Source organism: Pecten maximus, chromosome 16 (assembly GCF_902652985.1).
Source record: "Pecten maximus chromosome 16, xPecMax1.1, whole genome shotgun sequence".
Taxonomy (NCBI): Eukaryota; Metazoa; Mollusca; class Bivalvia; order Pectinida; family Pectinidae; genus Pecten; species Pecten maximus.
In genome coordinates this window covers 26,717,280-26,743,572 of record NC_047030.1, presented here as the reverse complement: position 1 = coordinate 26,743,572, position 26,293 = coordinate 26,717,280, and the positions used below count along the sequence as shown (strand labels likewise).

At 37.0% G+C, this 26,293-nt stretch overlaps 1 long non-coding RNA gene across 1 annotated transcript; it reads right to left on the bottom strand.

The window, feature by feature from the left end:
* Positions 1-1,856: 1,856 nt before the first annotated feature.
* LOC117345330 lies at positions 1,857-25,055 on the bottom strand. The gene is made up of 8 exons (XR_004536413.1): positions 23,367-25,055; positions 22,487-22,619; positions 20,888-20,990; positions 19,293-19,431; positions 18,577-18,826; positions 17,305-17,445; positions 7,407-7,586; positions 1,857-5,174 (listed from the first exon to the last, which is right to left on the bottom strand). It is a non-coding gene; the product is annotated as an uncharacterized LOC117345330 (long non-coding RNA).
* Positions 25,056-26,293: the final 1,238 nt, after the last annotated feature.

Sequence of the window (26,293 nt, the reverse complement as noted above, 5' to 3'; positions counted from 1 at the left end):
ATTTGTTATGTAAGGATATAGAGTTTCAGGAGGATGTATACTTTTGAAATAAAGTATTCACATTATCAACTGTGAGTGAATATTTTCTTTCTGTACATAGAATTAAATTTTGCAGTGTCATTGAAAATTATCATGTTCTTGCAATGGCACAAGCTTTTTAGAGACTGGAACTGGTGATAAACAAGGATCTCATGAATGGCCTTGTGAAAAAGTCAAAGTGATCAAAGGTTCAAAACACAATCAGTTAACAGCACCTGCATACTGCATCAGTTAAAAAATCTGCTTCACAAATCCTGACATGCATTTGATGACATATCTTTACCAGATGACCAACTGAAAATAACCACGCCTAGGGCAGATGTGTGATTTCAATTTCTCTTGGAAAACAAAACTAGTCTATACAAAGACTAATATAGATATTTCTAGCTAGTTATTTTTTTAATTAAGACTACACATGCCCCTGTTCGCTTAATAATGTTAATCATCGTTTCGTTTGAGAGAATTCAGAAGGTAATTATTCATAGACAAAATTGGTTAAAATCAGCACATCCGTATTTTTGAATTCTCATAGAATAGTAATCGGGACTTAGTTAAAAATTACAAAAAAAAATACAAAAAAAAAAGTATGAAAACCACTAATACAGATTAAGAAAGCCATCCAAAGTCGACAATAAACATTTACTTGGATTGTTTGACTGTAGATTAATTACAATGTGCAAATTAATCAATGTGTTATTAACTTGGCCACGGTCAACAAGAGGGATATAACTGAAGTATAATAGTAGCTGCGATAACGTACATGTAGCTCTGGACGACGGACGGACAATTTCTGACAAATCCTGCCGGAGAGCAGTGTAGGCAGGGAATTAATATTCGTTAAAATAGAATAGTTCCTTTGATACATCAGCATCAACATTATAAGAGTTGACAGTAATAACCCAAAGATTCTCCACCATATTATCATATAGTGAATGTAAGATCGTCAAAAGGCACGTCATTCAGCGAGATGATATATGAACGCCGAGTGTAATAAAATTACATTCAAACGTTGAAATGCAAACCGCTTTAGATTCTCCACCATATAGTGAATGAGAGGATGGGAAACTCTCTTTTACATCGTCAGTTCACAAATCATAAAGACGTCTGCTCATGCAGTTCCAAGTCGTCTGAACCCTCTAAATGTATCTCACTAATTAAAAGAATTTCAATAAAGGGGAATAACTCATACTGTTGTAGTTTAATTATCTCCCTTAGATTGGTCAGTTGGAATACATGCTGTTTCAAATGGGTGACACGAGATGAATAGTTGTCATAGAAATAATGTCATAGTCTTGATGCACTTAAATCTACTCCAGATGTTATTTTTTCTCCCAAAATATTTTAGCAACAACGTTTTTTTTTCATATCCGTTATATTGAAGTTTAATAGTTCTTTAAAGGATATGAGATATGATTTCATAAAAAAAAATTGTGCTGATCCGATTTAATACATCACAATCGCTTTTATTATGCTTTCTCAAGAATGGATTTCACACAATAATTTTGAATATATAATTATGAAGAAATTCACAAATTACACATGTATTAGATATTAAAAACAATTATGACCTAGAAAGCCCTGATTTTTTGTTTTATTTTGGATTCTTTCAATCTTTTTAATGTATTAAATCAAACTTTTATTTTTTAATTTTAAAGGAGAAAACTTTTTTTAGCTCCAATTTACAAACAAGCTTTTATTTGGTCAAAACTGCAAACAAACTATTTATTTCAAAGTTCAATGGTTTGTGCCCGAGATAACAGGGATCAGATGTGTTAAAATCTTTAAATGGCTCTTTTATATACAACGAAACACACAAGAACGGTTTACCTGTTTATTCACTACAGTTATAACATTTGGCGTGTCAGGGGCTACTCACTCAATACCAAACCTAAACAAATTGACTCTGAGGTGTCCCAGAGCAGCTACAAGATCCAGACTCCAAGGATACAGAGAAGAGACTAGACCCTGGACGCTTCCACAGAAGCTGTATATGCTAGCTAGACCCTAAACGATATGAGAGAAGCTGGAGCATACCGTCATAGAATATATTCTATTATGATATTGAGGGCAAAATACTCCATAAATTAAAAGCCTAAACAAATTAAACTATTTCCCAGTTAAGAGTGAGTAACCCAAATTACAACCCAAGGTAAGACACATGTTTACTCGAGCTCTTATACATGACACTTCAGCTGGATATAGCTAAAAAGACTATAAGGTATACATAGAATTATAATACTCAATAGTGAACATAGATATACAAAAAGAAGATGCTGCAGAGGATGGCGGGTGGAAACAGAACACTATACTGTGGGGTGCCAAATACCCAACAGGGTGACCCCCAAAGTGGACGCTGATTGGTCAATCAACAACACCTTTCTCATCTCATTTACATATCTATATGTACCGAAAGACATACACATGGCAAAGACAAAACATGTATACACACAATCAAACTACAGTGTATAAAACGTAACTATAAAGCAGGAAGCAAATTTGTTGTATATAAACTATAATTTAATCTTAAAATATCAAATTATTATCATAACATTAAAAAGCAGAGGGTAGGCCTACTGATATTTTGCCAGTCAATTTAGCATGATAAATGACTAGCAAATTTGTTCAAATTAATGACCTTGACCTATATTCAAGGTTATTGGGAAAATGTGTTAAAATCATTTAAAACTTGTTCTCAATAGCAAAAAGAACCAAGTTACAGAGCCAGTAGCAAGTATAAAGTGTTTGAAAACATATGTGTCAAATATGATGAACCTGAAGAGGCTCAGTGTCATGATACATGTATTATGGTTCTAAGAAGTACGTTGGGAAGAAGGACTATTGTACAACGTTTAGTCAAAAGTCTGACCTTGACATACTTTCAAGGTCACTGAATAAGCAAGAGAGTTAATTTGGGCAAAATATTTGGTAAGTAGTGTAGATGAATTAAGGACTATAATTTGAATGAAGAGGTAATTAGTGTAGCATGTACATAAATGGCCTAGTAGATCAACTTTAATTGGTAGCAGGTGAGCTATACACTAGTCCCACTGTTTATATATACAGTAGATGATTGGAAAATGAAAACAGAAAATAATAAAGTCCAATAATAGGACTACAGTTTAGTATTTCTTATCCTTGATACGGGAATTATTCTCATTGAATATGTATTTTGTATTCCAGGATCACATGTACTGTGTCCTGTTTTGACCTCTGACCTGGATGTATACACAGTATTCTACATTGGTGACACATGTATTGATGTCGAATGCCAGAAAGTTCCCATCATGCTGTTTGAACTGAATGTTGAATTTGAAAGTTGATTAGTTGAAAAAAACAACAAAAACTTCATGACTGCATTAGCTAGTGTACCACAAGTTCATGGATTTAAATAAATACTGTCTGATGTGGATTTTCCCTCATTGGGTAGTCATATATGGGTAATCATTTTGTTTTAGTGACACAATTTTCAGTAAATTTGCTTTTAATGTTCAAAACTGTCTTTAATAATTTGTCTGCCATTTCTCTTCAATACAGGTGATCCTTTGGCCATGAGTGTCTCCCTTACATTGATTGATGGTAGAATCCATGTAGATGTCTAACTCCAGAAAGTGCCCAACATGATGTTTGAAACTAACATTTTGTACCTCAGAAGTTATTCTTATTCTATTAAAGTTTTGGAATTCTTTATGAAATTCAATGTTAAAGTAAAGCCTATAGTAGAACTAATTGTAATCTGTCTGAGGGGCCAGACATCACATGGTTTTAGCTACAATCTTGTTTACCAGTAATTGACATCACTTTTTCTAATTGCACTTAAAAAAGACATAAACAACTGCTTGGCCTCTTGCAGACATTTTCTAGCTAATCTAGTTAACAACCCTAAGGTTCCCATTAACTAGATTTTTAGCTGCCGCCATCATCAAATAGTGGAATTTGACAGATGGGTTGAATTAGTTATTTCTATTTCTTGATAAGTCCCAGAAAGATTCTCAATCTTGATGAGTATACATTTGTTGTGGAACTGGACTGATTGGATCATCAGTGACCAGGTAGCTCATTTGGAAGAACATCTGGCTACACAGGCAAAAGTGCCACACATGTGCCACATGCGTAAAACGCATGGTAATCGTAGAAAATTGACATGCGTGGTTCAGCAGAAAAGAGCATGCACGTAAATTGTGCGTTAAGTTCATATGAATATCGTGCGTAATACGCATGTGTCTCGTGTGTAACTTTCCAAATGCATGGATTATGTGTAGCTACATGCGCAAATTATGCATATCATATGCATTACACGCATGTAAAATCTGCTCGAAAAGAGCACATGCGTAAATCACATGGCCTCTGAGAAAGTCTTGAATTGTTCTAGAATTCCTTCAGAAATGTACTAGATAATTCTCAAACAATTTATTTGCAACTCAGAATGTATCATGCCAGGGGCCAGGGTCTGGAGTGGCTGAGTGGTTAATGTGTCCCAACATTGTTCCATTATAACCCTTCACTTCAGGATTGCAAGTTTGAAACCCACATTGGGGCATATTATCATAAAGTCTAATCATTAATAACCAGATGAAAATTTGTCATTTAGAATTAAAAATATAATTCATTTAATACTTGCTCATGTAAAGGAAATCCATACAAAAAAAGTTACACTGTAAATAAGACTTCTCCAATAATTTACAATTTATAATGTTAGTTTATGTTGTGGTAATACAGATCACTACACGTGTATATAAACATTAAAAACCACTATCCATGTCATTGGCCTTGGCATTATTGGCATAATCACTCGATAGAGGAAAAAATCACTTTTTCAACAAGACCGAGATACTGTTGTCTTATTTATATTGTTTGCCTCTCCAACATCATTACTTCTAGTTCCAGAAATCGCTTTTGTTGCATGGAGAGATTTATACAGAGTCATATGATACTATACAGTTCCTTGAATCTTTTTCCTTGAAGCTTAACACTGTTGACATGGGTTTCAAAACTGCTGAGCTTTGCCTGCTGTGACTGACTGACTGTCTGTTAATAATGCCAGTCCTATAACTTGCCGAAAGCAGAAAACAGTTTCACCATGTTGCAGATCTGTCTTTCAGCTTCTCCAGATGTTTACCTTTGTTGAAGTTTCCCTTCTGTAAACAAAATTAAGAGAAAAAAGTAATCAAAATTGATTTTTAAATGTACATTCACACATGATGAATTACATGTATATTTCAATATGAGATGATAATCAACATCTCAATAATATGACTATACATTACTTTTCAAAATGGATTATTTAGGAGAATTAATCACTAAATCATTGCAATGACAGCATCATACAGCTTTATGAGCAGAGGTTAATTGCCTTCCGTATATAAACTATAGTAAATTTTAACCCCTTTTCAGTGAAGACTTTTGACCCCAGGGTTATGAAATTCACAATTTTGGTAAAGTACCTTAAGACCTTTCCATCTATGTATTTGATACAAAGTGTATTTGATTCCAGCTTATCTGGGAGTGGAGAAGTTTTTCAAAATTTCAGTCAATTTGACCCTTTTTGACCTGCCCCTCAGGCTTCTCTGTTGTGAGTTTGAAACCAAAGTGGGGCAGCTACGTGGCACTGACCAGAAATCAGCAGATTAAACACTGGGATTTCCAGCGTTCCTTCTCCTAAACCTGGTACATCCTTAAATGATATTGGCTTCCAATACGGCATTTAAAGAAACCAAATTTACCTGGACATTGGAAGAGTCAAAGTCAGTGCTTACACATTGATGTTTCATATTTATTATTCATAGAAAATTTATAAAAATTATCATATTTTTTATGAGCTTGACGTCAAGGTAACAGTAATTAAACAAACAGCAGTTGGTTACCGGTACATGTATCTCCCATCTAAGAACCTTGTCTATACTGTGGATCTCCTATCTAAGACTCTTGTCTATTCTGTATATCTCCCATCTCAGAACCTTGTCTATACTGTATATCTCCCATCTCAGACTCTCTTGTCTATACTGTATATCTCCTATCTAAGAACCTTGTCTATACAATATATCTCCCATCTAAGAAACTTGTCTATATTGTATATCTCCTATTACTATGATTACTATGTATGCCTAACATCTAGGAGCCTTGACAACATCATGGACAAAGCATCTAAGAACTTTGAATGCTCTGTAGATAAAGCGTCTAAAAACCTTGACCAAGATTTAGCGATAATGGCCGTCTGTCGGCCATGTTGTTTTCGGATTGGTCCCAAAATGCAATATCAGGGACCAAGGGGAACCTGCATATGAAATTTGAGAAAGATCCCTTCAGTACCTTCTGTAAAATAGCGATAACAAAATTCAATTGTCTAAATCCAAGATGGCTGCCTGACGGCTATGTTGTTTTCGGACTGGTCTCAAAATCTTATATGCATAATTAGGGACCAAGGGCAACCTACAAATGAAATTTCAGAAAGATCCTTTCAGCAATTTCTGAGAAATAGCGATAACAAACTTCAATTGTCAAAATCCAAGATGGCTGCCTGTCAGCCATGTTGTTTTCTGATCAGTGTCAAAATGCAATATGCATAATAACTAGGCAGTGAGTGGAACCTACATATGAAATTTGAGAAAGATCCCTTCAGCACTCTCTGAAAAATAGCGATAACAAACTTCAATTGTCAAAATCAAAGATGGCTGCCTGTCGGCCATGTTGTTTTCCGATTAGTCTCAAAATGCAATATGCATAACTAGGCACCAAGAGGAACCTCCATATGAAATTTGAGAAAGATCCCTTCAGCGCTTTCTGAGAAATAGCGATAACAAACTTCAATTGTCAAAATCCAAGATGGCTGCCTGCTGGCCATGTTGTTTTCCGATTGGTCTCAAAATGCAATATGCATAATTAGGCACCAAGAGGAACCTGCATAGGAAATTTAAGAACGATCCCTCCAGTGCATTCTGGGAAATAGCGATAACAGACTTCAATTGTCAAAATCCAAGATGGCTGCCTGTCGGCCACGTTGTTTTCTGATTGGTCTCAAAATGCAATATGCATAATTAGGCACCAATGGGAACACTATCTATGAAATTTGAGAAAGATCCCTTCAGTGCTTTCTGAGAAATATCCATAACAAGAATTATTAAGCGGACGGACTTTCAAACTGCAGGGGACTAATTATTTATATGGAGTAAGTAGAAACTCAAGATAAGACTTTAAAATACAGGATGCTGTCATTGCTATAAACATCAAAATTGATGATGCGATTAACTCCGAGAGTATGTGTATCATAGAAGAGAAAAACAATACAAGAAAACAAACTATGAAAAGATTACACAAAACATCTTACTTCTCCAACAGACTGGACGAATGCTTGATGGTATTAGATATCTTACTTTAAAGTAATCTTGGATATCCCACATTGGTCTGGGGAACTACGTAGGAGCGTTCTGGCTGAAGTTTTTTCAGTAGGCCTAACATCTTTTGTTACTATGGCGAGTATTAATAAGAATCATGTGGTAACACAAGTGTCTCCGCCCAGCTCTTTTTCAGATACAAACGTCGCACACAGATTGCTGAAAAAAAAAGAAAAACAAATGACAGGGAAAATGGAAATTATAAAGACACATGTGTACACACATCTTGTCAAGTAAGAACTGCTTTGTTATAAATTAAATTTCCCTGCATCTTCATTCTGGCTTTAAGAATGGTTCTCGATCGGGCTTAGTTTTGCTACAATGTGCCAGGAAGGCACTTTCTAATGCAGACAAAAGGATCACGTGAAAGAACTGTATATATTACAGATAGAAAGATTCTTAGAACTAGACTACATTTTAAACTCTTCAATTACAACTGTTTGAAAAAACTATAAGTGTGTGCATGATAAAAGAGTCATTGATTTAAAATCTGTCATGACATGTCAGATCCTTATGGATTTTGAAAGAACATCTGCAATCTGCTGTCTTAATCCTTATAAGGTTTTCCCCATGGTGTATAATTCTAATCTGTAACAATACCCTTTCAAATTAAAACTTTGAATTTGAATTTGTTTTGAATATTTTTCAATGCATCATTTGTATATTTCACTTCTATTTTTTTTCCTTTTGCATTTTTATACATTTTCAGCTCAACATCAGATAGTGGGCTATCCAAATCATCCTGCCTGCGACCTTAGTCCATTGCCAATCCATCCGTAAACAATCCTTTTTTCGGCATAGCTGTATAATATTCTTTTGGCCCCAACAGGTGGCGTTACTGGTCAAGATGAAGTATGTGATAGGTCAATGAAGCGGTAAATGCAAAATACAGATATGCAGTTTAAAATGAAACAAACTTAAGATTGAATGCAAGCTGAATAAGCGAATGTTTCTTTTCGAATGACACATTAACGAAATTATATTCCTGATTTCTTATTATCACCAACAAGGGCCCAATGGGCCCAAATAACTCACCTGCAATGCAGTGATCTTTTCATATATGGATCCTGCAGTTATTTGAAAGCATGCTACAGGACCAATATAATGTCTCTCTGCACTTTGGCTTTTCACTAAAAGTCATTTCAAGATTTAAGCATACTTGATCGACGTGACCTTGAATGTGAGTCAGGGTCATTCATTTGAAACAAGAGGCCCAGGGGCCTTAACGGTCATCTGACTCTAAATTAAAGACCCTTATATTATTGTAGTATGCATTCTCTGTAGCAGGTTTAGTGGCACTGTTGGCCATGGTGGCCATCTTGGGTTTCTGACTGACCAAATAAATAACAACACTTGGCCAGGACCGTCTCAGGATCATTTCTGGCACCGTTGCTGCCATGTCAAACTTTCTACGATGCCGAAAAATATCAACACTTTGTTGGCTCTCCTTCCTTAACATCCTCACCAATTTCCAGCTCAATGGCACCAGTGAAACCGGAGCAGAAGTTTAAAATGTGTTTTTCATGATGGCTGCCATCTTGGATTTCTGACTGACCAGATAAATAACAACACTTGGTCAGGACCATCTTAGAATCATTTCTGGTAAGTTAAAACTAAATCCCACTGGTGGAATTTGAGAAGAAGTTTGAAATAGGTGTTGATCAGAAGAACCATGATTGCGCAATCATGTTACAAAATGGCCGCCATGGCTGTCATGTCAAAGTTTTTACGAAGCTGAAAAATAACAACACTTTGTTGGCTCTCCTTCCTAAACATCCTCACCAATTTCCAGCTCAATGGCACCAGTGGAACTGCAGAAGAAGTTTAAAATGTGTTTTTTTTAAGATGGTTGCCATGGCAGCCATCTTGGATTTCTGACAGGCCTGAAAAATAACAACACTTCCTCAGGACCATCCTAGGATCATTTCAGGCAAGTTTCAGCTCAATCTCAACAGTGGAACTTGAGAAGTAGTTTCAAATGTGTTTTCAAAATGGCGGCTGTGGTGGCCATCTTGGATTTCAGACTGACCCGAAAAAATAACAACACTTGGTCGGGTTCATCTCAGGATCATTTCAGGCAAATTTCAGCTCAGTAGCACTGGTGGAACTTGTGAAGAAGTTTAAAATGTGTTTTTCAAGATGGCGGCTATGGCGGCCATCTTGGATTTCAGACCGACCCGAAAAATAACAACACTTGGTCAGGACCATCTCAAGATCATTTCTGGCAAGTTTCAGCTCAATAGCACTGGTGGAACATGAGAAGAAGTTTAAAGTGTGTTTTTCAAAATGGCGGCTATGGTGGCCATCTTGGATTTCGGACCGACCAGAAAAATAACAACACTTGGTCAGGACCATCTCAGGATCATTTCAGGCAAGTTTCAGCTCAATCCCACTGGTGGAACTTGAGAAGAAGTTTAAAATGTGTTTTTCAAGATGGCGGCTATGGCGGCCATCTTGGATTTCAGACCGACCCGAAAAATATCAACACTTGGTCAGGACCATCTCAAGATCATTTCTGGCAAGTTTCAGCTCAATAGCACTGGTGGAACATGAGAAGAAGTTTAAAGTGTGTTTTCAAAATGGCGGCTATGGCGGCCATCTTGGATTTCGGACCGACCCGAAAAATAACAACACTTGGTCAGGACCATCTCAGGATCATTTCAGGCAAGTTTCAGCTCAATCCCACTGGTGGAACTTGAGAAGAAGTTTAAAATGTGTTTTTCAAGATGGCGGCTATGGCGGCCATCTTGGATTTCAGACCGACCCGAAAAATATCAACACTTGGTCAGGACCATCTCAAGATCATTTCTGGCAAGTTTCAGCTCAATAGCACTGGTGGAACATGAGAAGAAGTTTAAAGTGTGTTTTCAAAATGGCGGCTATGGCGGTCATCTTGGATTTCGGACCGACCCGAAAAATAACAACACTTGGTCAGGGCCATCTCAGGATCATTTCAGGCAAGTTTCAGCTCAATCCCACTGGTGGAACTTGAGAAGAAGTTTGAAATGTGAAAAGTTTACGCACGACGCACGACGCACGGCGCACGACGACGGACGAAGCATGATGACTATAGGTCATCCTGACCCTTCGGGTCAGATGACCTAAAAACTTGGTAGCCCTTCACCCCAGCATGCTACAGACCAAATATTAGGTCTCTGGAACTGTTGGTTATTGAGATGAAGTCGTTTAAATATTTTAGCCTTTTTGACTTCTGTGACCTTGAATGAAGGTCAAGGTCATTCATTTGAACAAACCTGGTAGCCCTTCACCGCAGCATGCTACAGACCCAATATCAACTCCCTGGGACTCTTGGTTATTGAGAAGTCGTTTAAAGATTTTAGCCTTTTTGAATCCTGTGACCTTGAATGAAGGTCAAGGTCATTCATATAAACAAACTTTGGAGCCCTTCATCTTAGCATGCTGCAGGCCAAATATTAGGTCTCTGGAACTGTTGGTTATTGAGAAGATGTCGTTTAAAGATTTTAGCCTTTTTGACTCCTGTGACCTTGAATGAAGGTCAAGGTCATTCATTTGAACAAACTTGGTAGCCCTTCATCCCAGCATGCCACAGACCCAATATCAAGTACCTGGGTCTTTTGGCTATTTAGAAGAATTCGTTTAATATTTTTTAGCATATTTGACCCCTGTGACCTTGAATGAAAGTCAAGGTCATTCATTTGAACAAACATGGTAGCCTTTTACCCCAGCATGCTACAGACCCAATATCAACTCCCTGGGACTCTTGGTTATTGAGAAGAAGTCGTTTAAAACTTTTAGCCTTTTTGAATCCTGTGACCTTGAATGAAGGTCAAGGTCATTCGTTTAAACAAACTTGAGAGGCCTTCATCCTAGCATGTTGCAGGCCAAATATTAGGTCTCTGGAACTGTTGGTTATTGAGAAGAAGTTGTTTAAAGATTTTAGCCTTTTTGTCTCCTGTGACCTTGAATGAAGGTCAAGGTCATTCATTTGAACCAACTTGGTAGCCCTTTACCCTAGCATGCTACAGACCCAATATCAAGTCCCTGGGTCTTTTGGCTATTTAGAAGAAGTTGTTTAATTTTTTTTGGCATATTTGACCCCTGTGACCTTGAATGAAAGTCAAGGTCATTCATTTAAACAAATATGGTAGCCCTTTACCCCAGCACGCTACAGACCCAAAATCAACTCACTGGGACTCTTGGTTATTGAGAAGAAGTCGTTTAACGATTTTAGCCTTTTTGACCCCTGTGACCTTGAATGTAGGTCAACGTTATTCATTTGAACAAACTTGGTAGTCCTTCACCCCAGCATGCTACAGGCCCAATATTTGGTCTCTGGGCCTTTTGGTTATTGAGAAGAAGTTGCTTGAATGGAAAAGTTGACGCCGGACGGACGACGGACGGACACCGCGCCATGGCATAAGCTCACTTCGGGCAGGTGAGCTAAAAACTATTCAAACTGATATAATTTTGTTATCTATGCTGAAAAGCATTAGTTCATTAATTCATTTAACAAGCAGTTTTCTATTATAACCACCAGCCTTAAAACAATGCTGTTTATCTTTTTAAAAGATATTTCTTGTTATTGATATATCTTGACAAGTACATGAGGTATATTTCTCAACTTAATGTGTAGGCTGACAGATGGCCATCTTTGATTTTGGGATTTGAAGTTTTTTAACACTATTTTTTGAAAAGTAATGAAACGATATTTCTCAAACTCAAAATATGTAGTTTCCTCTTGGTCGCTTGTAATATTGTGCCAATTTAATTTCGATTTTAATAGAAAAACAAAACAGCCGCTAGACATTACTATTACAGTATTGTGAGGTCATTTTATACACTTTTCTTAGTGTGAAGGTCACATAAGTACATGTCTTGTTAATGTTCTTGGTTCTTGATAAATGACATTGATATTTGTGTATCAAACATTTATCAATCAAACCTTATAAAATATTACTGTTAAAAATTCCCAGCCATTTATTGTTCCTCAGAATTGGTCCCATTGATTATACAAAAAATGTATAGTATATAAGTGCTTTTTGTTTGACAGGCAGTCTTTATTAGGTAATAATCCTAGTTCATACATTAAAGTGCTGCAGAAAATTAATATACAGCATTAATAATGTTACCAGCACACCCAGGACGTGTGTTTTGAATGCCCTAGACATGTGTTCTGAACACTACTCTAGGGAAGCAGTCAAGACAAAGGGGATTATACAATCTCTCATGTAAGGGACATAACTCTGCTCGTGTCCTTTATCAAATTATCTCCCTTAGACTGTTTCACAATTAAACATTCTTTGCAGTTTTTATAACATTATAACTGAGTAAAGCTATTTAAGAATAAACAATGTTATTTACTTTCTAGAAGTACAATAATGTATCCCAGCTATTTCCTACGTATTTCAACTACCAGAGTTACAATGTACAACATATCACCTGTTACAGAATTCCTCCATTATAAGTTAAACTCAAATTTCATGAAGATTAATCTGGTAGATTTGTTACTTTACGACATGAAACATAAGAAAAGAATCCCAAGGGTGGAGTGAAATCAGGATATATATCTAACAAGAGGCCCAGAGGGCCTGTATCTCTCACCTGGCTTCATGAGATATGAAACAAGAATGATGCTTGAGTATATTTGTTGCTGGTATTGCTACATTGTATGTCAATATATATCATAAGCATATGGGTACATGTACATTGGTTTTATTTTAATACTAAAAATGCCACAAAGTGCATTAATCCATGAAATGAAATTGACTTTTGGTGCGACCCATAGGGATGCTACCACACAAATGTGAGTTATGTCCATTGCTTAGTTTCAAAGGAAAACTTGTTTAGACCAATTGACCCCGTTTGACCCTGCCCTCTGCCCCCTGGGGGGTCAGCTCCTTCCTTTATACAATTTTGAATCCCTACTCCAATTCAATATTATGCTACCAGTCAAACCATTGCTAAGTTTCAGAGAATAAGTTGTTCAAATCAATTTAGCCAAATTGACCCCTTTTGGCCCCACCACTCAGCCCCCTGGCTCCCGGGTCAGCCCCACCATTTGTACAATTTTGAATCCCCACCCCATAACCATGCTACCAGGCAAATATGAGCAATATACATTACTAAGTTTCATAGCAGAAGTCGTTTATATCAATGTAGCCCAATTGACCACATTTGGCCCCGCCCCTCAGGCCCCTGGAGGGTCAGCCCCATCATTTGTACAATTTTGAATCCCCACCCCATAGTGATGCTACCAGACAAATATTAGCGATATCCATTGCTCGGTTTCAGAGAAGAAGTCGTCAATATCAATATAGCTATATTGACCCATTTTGGCCCCACCCCTCAGGCCCTTAAGAGGTCAGCCCCACCATTTGTACAATTTTGAATCCTCACCCCATAGTGATGTTACCAGGCAAATAGGAACAATATCCTTTGCTTGGTTTCAGAGAAGAAGTCGTTTATATTAACAGAGCCAAATTGACCCCTTTTGGCCCCGCCCCTCTGACCCCTGGGGGGTCAGCCCCACCATTTGTACAATTTTGAATCCACACCCAATAGTGATGCTACCAGGCAAATATGAGCAATATCCATTGCTCGGATTCAGAGAAGAAGCCGTTTATATCAATGTAGCCCAATTGACCACATTTGGCCCCGCCCCTCAGGCCCCTGAAGGGTCAGCCCCATCATTAGTACAATTTTGAATCCCCACCCCATAGTGATGCTACCAGACAAATATTAGCGATATCCATTGCTCGGTTTCAGAGAAGAAGTTGTCAATATCAATATAGCTATATTGACCCATTTTGGCCCCACCCCTCAGGCTCCTAGGGGGTCAGCCCCACTATTTGTACAATTTTGAATCCTCACCCCATAGTGATGTTACCAGGCAAATAGGAGCAATATCCTTTGTTTGGTTTCTGAGAAGAAGTAATTTATATTAACAGAGCCAAATTGACCCCTTTTGGCCCCACCCCTCAGACCCCTGGGGGGTCAGCCCCACCATTTGTACAATTTTGAGTCCCCACCCCATAGGGATGCTTCTGACCAAATTTGGTCAAATTCTGATCAGTAGTTATGAAGAAGAAGTCAATTGTTGACGGACGGACGGATGACGGACGGACGGACGGACGACGGATGCCACGGTATGGCATAAGCTCACCTTGGTCCTTCGTGAGAAACACATGTTTGCTACAGGCATCAGCAGCTGTCTTGTAGAAATTTAGTAAAGAGAACTGACCCAAACACACTTCATCTGTTTAATCAATACACTAAAGAATCTGTCCTTTATCCAGTCTGCACGACAAAGTTTTACTGCTATAGGCCCTTTGGGCCTATGAACTCGAGAATTAGCAGGCCTGATAAAAAATTATCTAACTAATTCCCAGAGTTAGTTCACAGCGAAGCTCTCAAGTTAGCAATTATACTCTCTCCTTGTTCTTGTCAGATATCTGCAAATCAGTCTCAGTAGAAATAAAATAAACATCACATTCTCAGCCGGGAAACATCCATCCAGTAAATAAATGATAATAGTAACAACGGCCCCCAATATAATGTTAATGAGTGGTCACAAAGGGTCACTAACATCAAACCATAGGAACATGTCTACCAACCAAAAGACATTGATCAGTACAACACCTTCATTCTGAACATGAAATTGTGAATGCTTTCATCCTCCCCTCGAAACCATAGTTGCCCATTGCTGGTATTCCAGATGGACTAGGACCACAATTAATTTCAAGTATCAAGCCCCTTGGACTCTTGGCTATTGAAAAGAATTTCTTTAAAAGATTTTAGCCTATTTGTCCCCTATGACCTTGAATGAAGGTCAAGGACATTCATTTGAACAAGCTTGCAAGTTGTGGGAAAGGGGTGACCATATAATTCACAATTTTGGTTGAACTTTGGCCACAGAGGCTTCCTGCCAAATTTCATCGAATTTGGTTCAGCGGTCTTGGAGAAGTCGAAAATGTAAATTAATTACAGACACACAACGAACGATAGACAAAAGGAGGTTGGAATAGGTCACTTGCTTCATCTCAGGTGACCTAAAAATGTGTTTTGAGTTGGACTTATTAATTCAAAGACCAGGACCCAGAGACTAGCTATGACTAAAAAGAACTTCTGTGAAATTTTAGAGCAGTGACCTTATACATGTATATATATATTAAATCATTTAAGGAAAATTTCAAAATTGCTTTTCCTGTACAAGTATAACCGATTTAAAGTAATTTAAGTAAATCAGCCCATGCATTCAATTACTCATGATTTAAACCTACAGTGTATAACTACTAATTAATTTGAAGTTTGATTCAAGTAAGGAATGGATGAAGTTATAGATACAAAACTGTTACACGATTTAAAACCCAGCATTTGACTGGTTTAAATTAAAGTCTTTTAAGGATGAAGGGGCTGTGGTGGCCGAGTGGTTAAGGTGTCCTGAAACTTTATCACTAGCCCTCCGACTCTGGGCTGCGAGTACGAAACCCACGTGGGGCAGTTGCCAGGTACTGACCGTAGGTCGTGATTTTTCTCCAGGTATTACCGCTTTCCTCCAGCCTCAAAAACCAGGCACGTCCTTAAATGACCCTGGCGGTTAATAGGACTTTAAACAACAAGGGCCCAATGGGCCCAAATCGCTCACCTGCAATGCAGTGATCTTTTCATATATGGATCCTGCAGTTATTTGAAAGCATGCTACAGGACCAATATAATGTCTCTCTGCACTTTGGCTTTTCACTAAAAGTCATTTAAAGATTTAAGCATACTTGATCGACGTGACCTTGAATGTGAGTCAGGGTCATTCATTTGAACAAACTTGGTAGCCCTTTACCCCAGCATGCTACAGACCCAATATCAACTCCCTGGGACTCTTGGTTATTGAGAAGAAGTTGTTTAAAATTTTTAGCCTTTTTGACCGCTGTGACCTTGAATGAAGGTCAAGGTCATTCAATTGAACAAACTTGGTAGCCCTTTACCGCAGCATGCTACAGACCCAATATCAACTCCCTGGGACTCTTGGTTATTGAGAAGAAGTCGTTTAAAAATGTTAGCCTTTTTGACTCCAGTGACCTTGAATGAAGGTCAAGGTCATTCATTTGAACAAACTTGGTAGCCCTTTACCCCAGCATGCTACAGACCCAATATCAACTCCCTGGGACTCTTGGTTATTGAGAAGAAGTTGTTTAAAGATTTTAGCCTTTTTGACTCCTGTGACCTTGAATGAAGGTCAAGGTCATTCATTTGAACAAACTTAGTAGCCCTTTACCTCAGCATGCTACAGACCCAAAATCAACTCCCTGGGTCTCTTGGTTATTGAGAAGAAGTCGTTTAAAGAGTTTAGCCTTTTTGACTCCTGTGACCTTGAATGAAGATCAAGGTCATTCATTTGAAAAAACTTGGGAGCCCTTCACCCCAGCATGCTACAGGCCCAATATTTGGTCTCTGGGCCTTTTGGTTATTGAGAAGAAGTTGCTTGAATGGAAAAGTTGACGACGGACGCTGCGCCATGGCATAAGCCCTTCGGGCAGGTGAGCTAAAAATTAACCAAACTTTTAAGGATTTGACAAGTCCCAGTGCTGCAATACAGGATGTTTACATACACAACCAGTGCTATATGGGAAAAATACCTGATCAATTCACACCTGTGTGAATCCGTCAGGATGTACATCTCAGTACAGCAAAATCAGTATATTCTAACAAATTGGAATATATACTTCAAATCAATATGAGAAATGTCAACATTTTACACCTAAACATTTCAATCAAAATACCATTAAAATGAGGAACTTGATTATCTTACCAGAATACTTTTGCATAACAGTTGTTGATTGACTGACTTGCTTGTGTGAGAACTTAAAGTAAAAAAAATATTGACTTTGATTCACTAATTTACCTGTATTTTAAAAGTAAAGATGATTCCAAATAAAGTTGTGAAGTTTCAGTGATGACTGGGGTCCATGATCTAATTCAATATGGAGTTATCCCCCTTGGTCCGAGGGTGAAGTACCAAACTCCATATGACTGCCTGGTTTTACTTGAAAATACAAACAAATATTCATTCAGACAGCACTGTTTTTAACAGAATTATTTCATATTTGGCACACAAGTATTATACATATAATTCTATCATAACAGTAAATATCATGACCATATGATTTTCAGTTTAAGTGAGTTATAAAGGTTTTACTACTCAATTGAGTATTTTTTGTATTTTATGCCAGGGCCTTTGAATAGGCTAACCCAAGATGTGTTTGACTCAAGATTGATTACAATGGTGAAATGTGTACATTTAAGCTGCTGGGATTCCAAGTGATATGAATATCCTGAAACTCCAGCCTGCCCAGACCGTCATTGACACCTACATTGTGACTACTCTACAAGATCCTAACAACTACACTTACACGTACACTCAAATAAGTTTAACCGATATACACACAAAATAACTCGTTTTTTTTGCGTTTTTATATCCATTTTACAGGCTCTGATAAAGTTTCATTTCAAAAAATGTTTACTTTGTAAGAAAATTGGTCCTATTTGCATAGCCAGTTTGAAGCACTTTACACTACTATACGCCATACGTGTTTATGCACTATGGCGTATTTTAGGGTCACCCCACCTACAGGTTATTATGGCCAATTGATGTGGAGAGACTATGGACCAATATTATTCTTGAGCACCGAGACTGCACAGGATATCTGAAGTTTGATTCCCAGAGTTCAAAGCAATGGGGATGGGATTGGTTAGAGAGACTGTGGTGTAATACCTGCCAATATGTCAGCAGCCATTACAAGTTGTTTGAGGAAGAGCAGACAAAGTCAAGGGGATGAAAACTATCAACTCTGAATACAGCCATGAAGACTGCACCTATGGGAGCATCTGTGTCAATGCAGCTGTGATTGAGATATGCCTCACCACCAACATTACCCCACCTGGCTTCCCACACTGGTCTCCAAAACACAGTAAACCATGTTGGAAAACAAATTGTGCAAATTTACATAGAGAGTATGACCAGTATTAGAAGATATCTTGTCGAGGAAAACCAGTCACTTGGACTGACATGTCCCAGAGTATTTGAATACTGAAGCCGGAAAGTACAACAACCCACTGTTTAATGGAGAGAGGACCCCTCCCCCTATACCAATTAGGAGCCACTCCAGTGACTTACCCAATACATGAACAGCAATCTATGAATAAAAAAAAAGTCTCTCTTCACGGGCAATAAACTTTGTAGGAAAATTTTAGACAGTGGGACCTCAACGTCAAATGTCCAGATCACGAAGGCCAGTGTACAGTGAATATTCCTGAGGAAGCTGCTATTGGAAATGAGGAGACCTGGGCCACTGTTGTTGGAGAAGAAATCTCTGACACTCTCAAGGTTCTCTCGACTCAGGAAGTCTCATCTTGGCTGTGGTAGTCTGAAAAATACAAGACATTTAGCAAAAGGTATTAAGAAGAAAATGCTAAATCAAAATTTCAGTTCCAACATGTTTCGCAGACTCAAAGGTTATACATACAGAACACTGACAAATGATGCGATGGCTAGGTGTAGGGCAGAACTTGTACAGGCCCACAAATTCCACTCTGCCACCGCTACCACAGATACTGTAGAAGCCATGTTGATGTGTTCTAAAGGATACTGTGGTGACACATGTCAGCACTACAGCTACTGTTGTTAAGGTGAAACACAAACATTTGAAACAGACATTTTCAGCAGAGGAGACAGTACTTTGTAGGACAGAAGTGGACAAGAAATACTTCAAAGTGTGTGTCGACACATTCCTCAGAACAAGAGTGTTCGGACCAAACTAAACTTCTAACTGACACACAAAAGTTTGAAGCATTCCATAGGAAACTACAGAAAACAAACCCCAAAAATGTCACCTGGTATAGGAACTTTGTTTTGAGGGTACACACTGCTGTCCACATGTCCATCCAGGGATTTACCTATCCCACCATCCTTTGGCTGAGATCTGTAGGATCAGGAATCACATCTGGTTCAACATTTTCAAGAGACTGGTTTCTGTGAACAAAAGACAAATATGTCACTGACTCAGACAGAAGTAAGTACTTTTAAAAACATGTTGATGGCAACCATGCTTTAGGAGATACCTGTGTCGTTTGAGGAACCAGGCCCCTGTGCTAACTTATCGATCAGGAATGGACAACCATACACCATCAACTAGTGACCATAGTTATAGCATATAACTGCTTATATGAATATATTAACAATCCCTTATAAGGTAGCAGTGTATAGTAAAATAGACCATGCAGTCCTAAAAAAATAAGGCACATGTTTTTGTAAACATAGCCAGTTACATAACCCTGCACCTATACCAATATATATATTATTTGTTATCTTTACAACATTTGCATTAGTGAAGGATAAGTAAACTTAATTTTCTATTCTTTTTTTTTTCAAACCGGTGAAAACCATGGTAAAACCACATCAAAAAAACTAAAATTATTGCAAAATATCATGAATTTTGGCCCAAAGAGACACAATTTTTTTTAAACCTAATTGAAATTAAACATCTCTATCCCAAAGACAGAATTAATCTTGCTTTGATACATGATCATTATAAGGATTTTCTGCTATCATACCCTGTATGCTAGGTACCTGCTGCAATATGTAGTTACTTTTACCTGTGTTGAAGCACTTATAAACTTGAGCCAATCAAATGTACTTCATATTGAATATACCAATTAGGCCTATAGTATACATTTATCTTTGTCTGCCATAACACAGGAGTTATCTGCCTTACATAAAATCACCTATGGCTTAGCTTTCCTACAGTGTTCTGCTGCCGTATGATTGGCCGTAAATATGTACAAGGACGGACAGAAAGGTAAACTATAGTCCCCCCTGGCATCACCGGGAAGGGACTTATAAAACATCACAAAAAGGATGTATTCATTATTTACTGAATAAACACAACGTAAATAAACACAACGTAAATAAACAAAGCGTAATTATTGTCAGACATGTCTGTGAAAGGGCTCAACCATATCAAAGAAATTAATTCTGTTGCAATTATGTCCTGCTTTCGCTTTATTTTGAGTGAATGGACAGGTCTTAAGATTCTTACATCATCACTAATGATGATATAAGTGATGGGATAAACAGAGATGATATAACTTTTTATCAAGTTGATAACTTCTGATATTCCACTGGTAAAAGTAATAAAATATTTATCTCGGACTGACCTTACTTTCAAACCTGTGGAAGTTGAGGAACTAATTATCTCACCAGTAGAAGTCTGTGACCTAATTTTTGTATTAGTCAAAGTCTGTGAGCTAAATATCTCACCTGTGGAAGCTTAAAGTCTGTGACCTAATTATCTCGCCAGTAGAAGTCTGTGACCTAATTATCACACCTGTAGAAGTCTGTGACCTAATTATCTCACCTGTAGAAGTCTGTGACCTAATTATTTCACCTGTAGAAGTATGTGACCTATATGTATAGCTAATTATCTCACCTGTAGAAGTCTGTGGCCAAGCTCCAGGTGTCTATGACTGTATTCATCCAGTTCTGCTAGCATGCTGACCTTTTTGCAGTTGTGTCAAGTCTGTGGCTTTCATCTGAAATTCAACTGTACATGTAGGTGTGGTACATTTCCATTTAAAGTTTGTGACAGAACATAATCTACAACACTATAGGTAAAATGAAGGTAATCATTGTACAATATTGTGGTCCAGTTTGACTTGGTAATAACCACAGGTTTATCTTTGCTGTCTCATTGTAATTCAACACAATTATCTTTTGTACAAAAACATTAACAACATTGTATGCTAATACTTAACATAAATAAGGTTTATATCAGATGAACTCAACTTTATTACTATAAATTGCTGCTGCGATACACCTCCAGCTGACATTGGACCCTCCACACCTTTACCTTTCACCCTGCAAATACTGACATTGGACCCTCCACACCTTTACCTTTCACCCTGCAAATACTGACATTGGACCCTCCACACCTTTACCTTTCACCCTGCAAATACTGACATTGGACCCTCCACACCTTTACCTTTCACCCTGCAAATACTGACATTGGACCCTCCACACCTTTACCTTTCACCCTGCAAATACTGACATTGGACCCTCCACACCTTTACCTTTCACCCTGCAAATACTGACATTGGACCCTCCACACCTTTACCTTTCACCCTGCAAACACTGACATTTGACCCTCCAAAAATTAAAAAATAATTTACCTCTGCAAACTCTTATTTGACTCCAAGGCATATACTTTCACCCACCAAACCTTTACTGTTTACTCTCCAAACCTTGACCTTTTATCCACCAAACCTTGACCTTTCATCCACCAAACGTTGACCTTTCATCCACCAAACCTTGACCTTTCATCCATCAAACCTTGACCTTTCATCCACTAAACCTTGACCTTTCATCCATCAAACCTTGACCTTTCTATCTCCTTACCTTGATCTTTCACCCTCCAAACCTTGAAATTTCACTCTCCAAACCTTGACCTTTCACTCTCCAAACCTTGACATTTCACCCATCATGCTTTGACATTTCACCCTCCAAACCTTGAACTTTCACCCTCCAAACCTTGACCTTTCACTCTCCAAACCTTGACCTTTCACCTTCCAAATCTTGAACTTTCACCTCCAAACCTTGACCTTGACAGGATGGATTCCTGGAACATCATTACAATTCTAGTGTTGTTTTTGATACTATGTATTGAATTTTCCCAGATCTTTCAAGTTCCCTCGGAAAATAAGATATCATTATTATTTTTATATAGTGAGAATATTTATCAGGATGATTATTGTTACATTACATCAACCAAACACTTCATTATTGTGAAGAAGATGACTTATTCCAATACCCCAAACTGAGCCCCTGTGAACATCATCTGACAATAAATGACAATAAGTCCATATATGTATGTCTATTTAGGACCTACAAATCAATAATAAAAATTGCAAAGTCAACATGTTGTAGTTTAACCTTCTCAAGTTTTCTTTACACTAACACCAACTTTAGAATATTAAAGTATCATGTTAAATCAACTGTAACCAAAATCTGGAATAAGGTTCGAAATCAATACCTGCTTTTGGACTTCCATTTACTTATACTTTCTTTCTCTCATTTATGTGTAGATATGTTTGGTACCATTCCTCATGATTCGTGATTTCTTCCTCCGTGCGGGCTGGTATAAAGCTAGTTCATTCTTCATCATTCTGAAAAAGGGGGATTTTAAAGCTTTTTGCTACCTCCTCTATAGGCTTCCTCTCTCCCACCTCAGGGGAGTCACAATCCTCATTTATACAACATGGGATCTCATTTGGCCAATAATGCACCACACCAAATTTATTCAAGACCCTTTAAGCTTTGTAATGCTAGAGGTGATTTAAATGAATCACCTAGTATTTTCTCTATTGAGTCCCACCACTCCTGCCCAAGAGGAACCACATGTCATGATCCATTTACATATAATAACAATTCCACTTAATATATATGTTCACAACTGTCTATAGCATATACAACAGGGACATTTGTTCCACTGAATTTGACTTTATTAACTTTGGGCATTAACATTAATATTCATTCTCTTTCTCTTTTGAACTAAAATGCAAATGGTGATTTTGAATAATGATCAGATAGATATGAATTTCAGATAAATATTTCTGAATCAATCACCAGAAATGCTCTTTATATTAGACACTATTATTATGAAGTGCCAGTGTCAAGAATTGTAGGAGATAGAGCCCAGACAATTTTTGCTTTTATATTGGTCAAATGTCAAACTATATAGCTATACATGAGAAAGAACTTGTCACATGATTTATAAACAGGTGATTATGTGGATAAGCACTGCACGACCATCAGTATGAAGAGCATACTATGGAATCAAAGTAATAAATTTTATATCCATCACAGATTCCTTAAGTTGACCCACATTGACAATAATGTACAAATATACTCACTGTACCCACAGTTTATTGACATCTTTCAGGATTTCTGATTCTGCCTTCTCTGTCTTGCATTTCCATGCTTAGAATATCATCGTTTTCATTTTCAGTGCCTATATCCTGTGAAAATAAATCAATTATTTATCAACATTAAGAAATTTATAGCTTATGAATTATGTTCCCATCGCTACAAATCTAACTCTTAAGTTTATATTTAGAGCATGTCTCCCTCAGGAGTTTGAGATTTAAGGTTCGAGTCCCAGTTTATGGTTTCAACATGTCTCACTCAAGAGTCTGAGAATAAGGTTCGAGTCCCAGTTTATGATTAGAATATGTCTCACTCAGCGGTGGAGATCTAAGGTTCGTGTCCCAGTTTATGATTAGAATATGTCTCACTCAGCGATGGAGATCTAAGGTTCGTGTCCCAGTTTATGATTAGACCATGTCTCCCTCAAGCGATGGAGATCTAAGGTTCGTGTCCCAGTTTAAGTACCAGCACTCCCCCTGTTATACAAAATATATTATACTCTGCATTTACTCTTTGTCCATTGATCAGTAATGGCTTCAAAATAATGAACAGAATATTTGAATTTTATACCTCTTCAAACTCCCTGCTATGGTAGAACCTTTCTCTGCTGTGGAAGCTATATTATAGTGTTGTCGCTAATACATTTTCAGTTTACATAACTACATAACCATACCTGTGATTAACTATCACTCCCACCTCATCTTTGTTACATAAGGAATCTTTACACATAAGGTCCTCAATCACTAAGGAGTGCTAGTAATTTGCATGTACTTGTATATCTTTCATGAAATGGTACATTTGAATATGTTGTTTTGTATCCTTAAATATACAAAACAACATATTCAAATGGCTCCTGAAATTTTAAATCCAAGAAATGTTTTTAAAATCAAGAAATCATCATTTCAAATTTTGTCAGTGGTACAATGAGTTCATATCACATTTTTACACTATAACTGTTAACAGTTAAACATGTGTTATTGTATTGTTTGTGTTGTTTTATCCTTTGGAAGTTAGAAGAGTTATACACTGTAAGTTTAGGTTTTGGAGAAACACTGAAAACTGTGGAAAAGTCAAGATAATGATTAGTTCAAGACCCATACAATAAGGGATTTATTATACCCAAGCGAACAGGGACAGGGATACTCACAACCTCTGACACCCTAGGGTTGAGACAACTTAGCTGCACATGCTTAACAATGGGGGTTTTTATGATGTTATCATTTTAGCATTGAACTGCTTTCAGTTGGAAGTTATGGGCTGATGAATGCCAACTGGACAAGATGAAGTATGTGATTGGTCAATGTAGCGGTAAATGCAAATTGCAGATATGCAGTTAAAAACGAAACAAAGTTAAGATTGAATGTAAGCTGAATAAGCAGATGAATCTTTTCAAATGATACATAGATAAAATCTAATTCCTGATTAAAAATGATTCAAACTGATATAATTCTGTTATCCATGCTGAAACGCATTATATCTTAATTTATTTCACCAGCAGTTTTACATTAAAGCCACCAGCATTTAAACTATGCCGTTTATCTTTTTTAAAGATATTTCTTGTTTCCAATGGTGTTTGTATCTTGGACAGCATGACCACCTCCGGTTTTAGGTCTTTTTGACTTGTCTGTGAAAAATTAGAAAACAAATTGAAGTGTTTGAATAATCTCTGATTTGTTTTCTAATTGGAGTATAAATAAGAAAGTTGAATATATGTATATACAGTTTATATGTATAAATTATACTTTTTAATTAACATGATAATTTCCAAAAATTTAATTGTTTCTTCTCTGTAAGTAATTTACTCAATACAGCAGTTCTTGGCATGTAGGCTGTAATATATACTGTTGTTATTTAGTTATACAGGTGAAAATATGTACCTTGCTGCTTGATATTATCAAACTGCTTCCGAATCTTAAGCACGGATCTGATATCAACCCCAACACGGAAAGCAAAACAATACTGGTATATATATATATATATAAAAATGCACTGATCAATTAAGCAATGAATGTTTTAGCAAAAGTTGTTATGATCCTATAACACACATTGTTATTGCTGACAAACTTAAATCAAGCCTTTTAAACCATGCTAAAATATTCAATAATCATATTTACATTTTAACGGAGAATTTTTTCATTTAATTATTTCAAACTATTTCGGAGCTGCAAATCAAGTGCTGACAGACTGAAATTGATGACATCACAGTGGAGATTGATGATCGAATATAAAACACTTGGTGTTGTAGGCAATTGGTAGCTTGCTGCCTTTGTTTATCATTTCAATATGACAATGCAAAGAAAAAGTTCTGTAAATATTCTACAATTAATTTCCAAGAACCAATCCTTTTCAATTGTATTGTTAAAACAATTTGTCCAACAATTTTAATTTCAACTGTTTCCAGAAGTTATATGAGTCCTATCAAAATTCTAGATATATTCTATAAGTACAAGACTCAGTATATGCATGTAGATTTATCAATGTATAACTACCTGTATGTGCTTACAATTAAATTGCTTAATACATTTTTTTATATTTTGTCATGCCAAAAGTATTTGGCCACATCATTTGATAATTTACTAAAATAATTCATGCATTTAGACAAATTTGTAACTGTTATGACTGTTTTATGTTAGCAAATTTTCTTTAAATTTCATATGCATGAACTTAGATAATTCAAAGCTACTGCTTATTAACTTTTGCATTTTGAAATTCTCTTCTGTCACCTATATATGTCATTTACAACATGACATTGACCCAGGCATCATTAACATCAATATGCCATTATGAGTCAAACCGAAAATTTCAGTCAGCACATTTGTATGATAAAGTTCTAATGTAATGCTTATCCGATAAATGAAATAATTGTAATAAGAAACTAAAGACGTGTTTTGAAATATGTGTGATAATTTATGCT